This window comes from Delphinapterus leucas, chromosome 3, assembly GCF_059928025.1.
Source record: "Delphinapterus leucas isolate spDelLeu-1000000601 "Yukka" chromosome 3, BTC_Dleu_Yukka2, whole genome shotgun sequence".
NCBI classification, from domain to species: Eukaryota; Metazoa; Chordata; class Mammalia; order Artiodactyla; family Monodontidae; genus Delphinapterus; species Delphinapterus leucas.
Genome location: NC_143131.1, coordinates 8125652 through 8133124, shown reverse-complemented (window position 1 = coordinate 8133124; position 7473 = coordinate 8125652). Strand labels below are relative to the sequence as shown.

Below are 7473 nucleotides of genomic sequence, written 5' to 3'. Positions count from 1 at the left end.
CCTAGTATGACGGTTTTCACGCGAACCGATTTCAGATGAAATGATGCTGGAGACTGATCCATTATGAGCATCTGAATACAATGAAAACCTTGCTCCCCCTTGACAGCGGTCGGGCTGATCTTTGTTCGCTCCTCTCCAAGTCTGCGAGTCTTCCTGGCGGAGGCACTCGTGGCAATGGTGCGCAGGTCCTTTTCTTACCGGTTATGGAAACCGCTACCGTCTCACAGCACAAACAGTACCTAATGGGGAGATAATGAAATTGCCTTTCGGCACAGCTGAACTCTAGTGTCTACAGCATTCCTCCCCCCACCCCGCCACAGGCCTGAGCCACAAATAACAGAATTTTGGACAACCGAGGACAACAGTCCCTAGTAGGATGGGTGGCCTCGGTGGCCAGCAATGCTGCTGTCATCCCTCGGTGGAGAAGCAGCCAGAGGTCACAGGAAGAGATGGGGCTTTGGCGCTCGACCGACTTGGGTAACACTGTGGCTCCTGCATCTTCTAGCTGCATGGGGTAGGGCAAATTGACTCACCTACTTGAGCCCACATTTCCTCAGCTCTAAAGTGGCAGTTCTAAGCCTCGAGGAGTTTGTGTGGGAATCCATAAGCCACTGGAGTGTGGTCTTAACCTGCACGATAGGGGCTGTGACTGTCACTTCGAACAGTTTTCTTTTGGGAAGCAGCTGCTGCCTTTAACCAAAGTTAGAAATGTTTAGTTTGGAGGCGATTTGAAAGTTATTCCAGCATTAAGCTATTGGCTGTGTTTTTAATGAATGGATTTCTTGCAAGAAATCATCCCTCACCTATCATGATTAAATTTTCCACAGCTTAGCAGTTAATGGGCAGGTGATCTAATTAATTTCAATGCTGAGTCCTCCATTGCTGGTTTTATTGTCTTGATTCTCTAAGGACTTACGACACTGCGTTCCTGGCAATTTCAAGGCTGAATGATTCTTAAATACTTCCTTATACTTTTGAAAATGTTTTTTCACTGTCGGTGTCTCCTATGTTTTTTCAAACAAATAGCAGTTTATTTGGAATGCCTTTGGGTGCATTAAGCACGTTTATAGTAACATGAGAGAAAATATATAAAGTTTGGGTGATGGAAATTTTTATAAATTATTCTTTCTTCAGTCTTGATTACCAAGAAAGACAAGCCATCTCTAAGAAATGCCTTCGGGGCTTCCCTGGTGGCCCAGTGGTTAAGAATCTGCCTGCCAGTTCAGGGGACACGGGTTTGAGCCCTGGTCCGGGAAGATCCCACATGCCACGGAGCAACTAAGCCCGTGCACCGCAACTACTGAGCCTGCGCTCTAGAGCCCGCAAGCCACAACTACTGAGCCTGTGTGACGCAACTACTGAAGCCCATGCATCTAGGCCCGTGCTCTGCAACAAGAGAAGCCACCGCAATGAGAAGCCCCTGCTCACCACAACTAGAGAAAGCCCATGTGCAGCAATGAAGACCCAACACAGCCAAAAATAAATAAATAAAAAAAAAGAAATGCCTTCATCTGAAAGTAGTTGCGATAAATTAATGTCAGATTATTTTCAGTTACTTCAAGTCAGATTCTACTCCCTTAACCTTCTACTACTTTTAAAAAGCAGGGCTTTAATTGGGCAAGCTTTCAAAAGCACTCATGTTTATTAGGAAGCAAAGGAAAATTATATTTCTTTCAGCATCTTGACTTTTACACCTTAAAGCCAATCAGTGAATGCCCATTAGTCATCTTATCAAAGAAAAACGTACATTAAAAGAATTTGTTTTGATTTATTAAATTTCCATTTGTCAGTGTTTTTTCAAAAGCAGAGTGTTGCTGTCTTTAGGAAAGCACACTGAGCTGGGAAAAAGAATAACGTGGAAGAGTCATGACAATGTAGACTTTTCTAAACAGATGTATTAAAAATACTGCAGTGTTAAGGGGACTGGACTCACAGTGTTTTTCATGAGAGGGAGGCTTCCTACAAGACTGAGAGGTTAAGGAGGGTTTTGAGGCAAGATTCTTACGTGTTATCAATGCTGCAGCCATGATGGACATGGCTGATGAATCCTCTCATTTGCATGATTTGCTCACAGCAATGTCCGTAGTTGCCTGAACTTAGGGAGCCTTGACCACAAGTCACACGTTCAGATTCAGGAAACAGGCAGTTTTCCCTTCTAGTCTCGTCTTAGTCACTGATCAACTGGGAAACTTCGGACAAGCCCCTGAACCTCTCTGCACCTGGTTCCTCTGTTGTAAAATGCTGGGGGCCTCAGGCTTGATTGGGGATCGGAATCACGTGGAGGACTTGCTCTGCAAAGTACAGGGAGCGTGCTGGGCCCCCACCAGGATTTCTGAGTTGGCAGGTCTGCATTGGGGCCTGAAAAATGTACATTTCTAACAGGTTCCCAGGTGATGCTGATACTGCTGGTTGGGAACCTCACTTTGAGAGACACATGTATGCACAGCCCTTTGCGAGGTGGACTTTGATAATGACTCTGCTTGTTTTAAAAAACCTATTGTTTGATAAGGCTGGAGATACAGCTTTGGGGAAAAACAGTTCTCCTTCTGCATCTGGGGCAGGGGCTGAGGGGCACAGTTAAGGGCACTGGGTGAATCACCCATCTGCAGGTGTCTACCGTTAAGGGCAGGTGACAAAAAGAGCCCCAGGATGGATGCTGTAGGCTCCAAGGGAGGAAGAACCCACAGGGGCAGTTCGAAGTCCCTGAAACCTAGGGCATCCTAGTCCAGATTTTGGTTACAGTGAAGAGAAATGCCCTTATACTATTTTTCTTCTCTCAGTCACCTTTTCGGAGAATTAGATGTATAAAGGTCAATGCTGAGTGGCAATTATAGGATCAAAAACTTTCTGACTGGGGCAGACAGTTGGACAAGTCATGCTGTATTCCCACTTTGATGATGAAGGCTGGTTATTAATTTCGATAAGCTCTTTTTACCCAGTATGAGCCAAAGCCCTGGCAGGGTGGCCATGTTGATCCTGCAATGCACTGGGTCCAACAAGCTGGAGCAAGGCCTGGGTACCTGCCAGCCTCTCTCACGGTCATTAGCTCTTTTAATCAGATCTGAGCCCATGAGCTACCAATGAGGAAAAAAGTCCTAAGAGAAACTGAAAAATGTGTTCAAAGTCTCACAGCTAGTAAAAAAAAAACCTGAGTCAGGGATTAAACGGAGGGCTCCTGCTTCAAGTCCGAGTTCCCAGCCGCTTCCTAATGTATCACTGGGGTCCTCGACTTCTTACAGATGTATGGTGTGCCCAACCAGGCTGGCATTTGCGGCTTTGCTCTTAAACGTTTGATTATGCATGACCTATTTTTCACCCTTTGGCAAAGTATGATTTCTTTAGGGGAAGAAAGAAACCAAAACTCTTGAGTTGGATTTACAAGAACACAGTTTTCCAGGTCTTCTCTCTTCAAAAATGCATCGAGGTTGGCTTTGGGCCCTCTTTTTTTTTTTTTTTTTTAAGGTTTTTTTTTTTTTTTTTTGATGTGGACCATTTTTAAAGTCTTTATTGAATTTGCTACAATATTGCTTCTGTTTTATGTTTTGGTTTTTTGGCCGCGAGGTCTTAGTTCTCCGACCAGGGATCGAACCCGCATCCCCTGCATTGGAAGGCGAAGTCCTAACCCCTGGACCACCAGGGAAGTCCCTCTGCCTTCTTAAGTCTCCTCAGACATAACAGGCAGCTCGTGGGGCTTTGGTGGCTTCTCTCGGTAGTTCAGACTATTGTGAAGCTGATGTACCTAGTTCCCAATTATTCGGTGCCTCATAGCTCTACCGACGTATTACAGTAGATCAGATTATGTGGATGGAGTGCGTGCCGCTGCTAGTAGAGAATCTTTTTACTAGTAAAATATTTTTCCCTGCAAATATTCCCTAGAGATGCCAAAGTGAAAACAGACCACCACGTGACACAGTGAAGCATACTGTCTTTCTTTCCAGGGAGTTGCGTAATCAATGATCGACATCACAAACTTTGTCCCGATCTGATTTACCCAAGGAGAGTTCAATCTCTGCTTCTGAAACAACTGCCCATGGGAGAATCAGTGGAAAACCAACTCAGTTCTGGAGCAAACCGCAGGAGAAAGAAGAAGAGGGGGCAGGGGCGGGAAATATACAGACTATCAACCAAAGTACATAAAACTTTTAATGAATTAACCTTACAAAAGACAATGGCATCAAAACATCAGACGTGTTTGGTACAAAACTAGTCCTAGGTTGTAAGAACTAATTCTGGTGATGGATGGTGACGTGCTGCTGGCACGAGACACGACAGAGCAAGGTGACGGAGCCATGGATCCCAGCTGGGCCCGTGGACAGTCACTGCAATGAGACACGTGGGTGAACACAGTCGGATTCCATGGGGGGTGACAAAATCAACTTAGTCACACATACTGTGTGTTTTAGTATCAGACTAGCAGATGCGGTTGGCGAGCTACCATATTTTTCCAAAAAAGAACATGCACCGGAAGATAATATACACCCCCTAGTTTTATTGCCTTAAGAATTTTTGTCTGTTTTGCCTCTCTCATCTCTGTCAGTTTCTCTGAAGGCTTTTCGGCTGTAATGCGCACTCCTTTCCCTTCTGCTCAGGAGTAAGCACGGTGCAAATGGCAGGGCGATCTTGGCACACATCAGACACCAAACGGCAGGCCACCGGGTCACAGGAATGAGTCTACAGAGGCTCCAGAGGACAGAACAGAGCACACACATCACAAACGAGGGACAAAAGTGGCAGTCAGAAAGTGCATTGTTATCTTCCTGAAAATACAGTCTTCTTGCCAAAACCGAGGCGACGCTTCAGGATGCCAGGTTGCTCTGGGAAAGGGACCGTGACATCTCTGTGTTCACAAAGTATGTCTTCAGGTCCCCCTTTCCTTTCACGTTGATTATTCCTCGACATGTGCACGTGTATCCCAGGGTCTGCAGAATGAGGCTCGTCTCCTCAGTAACCTGGAAGCACAGTGACAGAGGAAGAAGTGCTTAGGGCCGATGTGGACACAACCCTTTCAAAGGGCATTTGACTACAAGAATAAAGAGCCCCCAAATGTTCATGCTCTTTGACCCATTCATCCTACTCCTGAGAAATCAGATGAGAGAATAATCCATGAGAGGAAGAGCTTTCTAAGGACAATGTTTAATTCAGTGCTGTGAAAGTTAAAAACTGGGAACAACCTAAGATTCAAGTAAGCTCCAGGGTTAAGTAAACTACGATGCCATCGTGCTTGCTTCAGCAGCACATATACTAAAATTGGAACGATACAGAGAAGATTAGCATGGCCCCTGCGCAAGTATGCCACACAAATTCATGAAGCGTTCCATATTTTTGAGAGTTAAACTTGGGCCAAACGTGCAGTAAACATTTATTTAAAAATGACTATTGACTACTGTTATTAGTTACAGACATCAGTTACAATTTATAGAACTGAAAAATAATGACATGTTTAATTATAATGATTTTAAAATAAAATTCAAATTTATGGTGTCCTGAAGAAAACAAAAACAAAAAAAAAACTACGACGCTATCATGATCAATGTCACGGATCAGACGATGAAATCATGTCGAACTATTTCAGCCCCCAAAAAAAGAATTAACCCTGGATCCGTGCCATGATTTTAACCACATGAAGATTATGCTTTCACATGTAAGAGACCTGGAAAAAAGGAAGTAAACCTATGTTGAAGTGGTGGGATTTTGGATGATGTTTATAAATTGTTATTAATGTCATTTCCTAAAATAATAAATGTTAATGATAGATTTTAATATAGATAAGAGAAAACACACGAGAAGCAGCACAGTCGACTCTGCAAATGGCCACGTGTTTCAGGTTTAATACACATGAATAAAATGACCTAAAACTGAAAGAACCTTAGGAATTCGCACCAGCCTAAGGGCGGACAGGATGCTCTGCGTCAGGTCTGGAAAGTTTCCCCACCTCATTGGATTGACTCGGGATGCTGAAAGGAGTGACCCCTCCGGGGCAGTCTGTCAATGTGACAGGACTCCTGATTTCCTGCCACTGCACCACGAGGTGAGGACCCCATCTCTGCACTACGCCCTGGTCCTGCTGGGTCAGTGGGCAGGGAAACCTGCTGGGTAGGACGGATCCTCTCTCCGAGGGGAGGGGAGGTGAGTTGTACTGTCTTCAGCTTGAGCATGCGCCGTGCTCTCGAGAGAGACCACACCTAGGACCGAGGGCAGGGGTCTGATGCTTGCGTGTCAGAGGAACCTCCTGCAAAAGGCATCCTCTCAAGCAGAGAATGTGTGAGGTGCACCGACTGGGCTACAAACAAGACCTCAGATTCTGAGGTGAGGGACCACCCATCAGGAACGTGGTCCCCCAGCCAGGCCCCCCAGGAGGTATCTGGGACCTGAGCAGAGAGGGAGGGAGCTATTTTCCCAGAAATCCCTGGTAACACTGCTCTGGAACCATGTGAAACAGCAGGCGAGGAGGAGGGATTTCATCCCACTTCATCAGAGGAAACGGCCATGCCACCTGTAGGGCCCGGCCACCTTGGGTATGTGGGTGACGCACATGTGCTGGGCGTGACACACGTGTGCTGGGCATGCCACACCACAATTTTGGTTCTGGTGTGGACACCGTCGGGGGGCCGTGTGGTGTTGGGGCAGCAGCAGTGGCAATGAGCCAGCCCCTTGGCGGCTGAGAGAGGCCTGGAGGATGGACACTGCCATGGGGCAGAGGTGGCAGCACATCAAAACCACAGGAGGGCTGGGCTTCTAGAACCCAGGACAGCATCCAGGGGGACCCAGAAGTAAGGCTGAAGTGTGTGTTGTGACGATCTCAAGGGCAGGCTGTGGGAAAGAGCTAGAAAAATCAATCTGTCTTCTGCAGTGTGACCCAGTGGCTGGCCCCTAGCAAAGGGGCCAAAGTGTGGGTCTTTCTGAGCAGAGCAGGAAGGAAAAGGGGGATGCAAAGGCCAGATGCTCACGTCCTGCCCTCCCCTGGCTGGGCCCAAGTCCCGGAGAAGGAGGATAGGTTGTAGCTCGGGAACATTAGATAAGAACTGAAAAACTATGGACATAGTCAAGAAAATCAGATGACAAATATTAGCGTTCTTAGGGGCAATCAGAATTAGAGATTGCTACAGACACTTGGCTTCCGGTCTTCCACGCAGGGAGCAAACACATCGTTTGGAGCCTTGCAGGGTAATTTTGCAGTTGAGGCTGGTGCTGGGCAGCACACCCTTGGCATTTCTGAGCTGGCCATTGGAATCTGTATAGCCAACCGCACAGTTATCGTGACATTCAGAGAGCCATCAACCTAATGAACTCCAGCTACGATTCCTCCAAGTCCAGGGCAAGCCTGGCTGGGGGACGAGGGGCTTCCTATGCTGTTCTTGGGGGCACAGGAAGCATGGTGGGAGTGTAAATCATCTTGAATAAAAAGAACTTGTTCTTCAGGCCCAGGGGAAGTTTTAAATATTCTCAGCATCATTTTCAATTCTTCCTGGCATC

General features: G+C 46.5%; 1 non-coding gene across 1 annotated transcript; it reads left to right on the top strand.

Annotated features, from left to right (window-relative positions):
• Window positions 1–5217: 5217 nt before the first annotated feature.
• LOC115802656 (U6 spliceosomal RNA) lies at window positions 5218–5324 on the top strand. Its single transcript, XR_004023168.1, has one exon. It is a non-coding gene; the product is annotated as a U6 spliceosomal RNA (small nuclear RNA).
• The last annotated feature ends 2149 nt before the right edge of the window (window positions 5325–7473 follow it).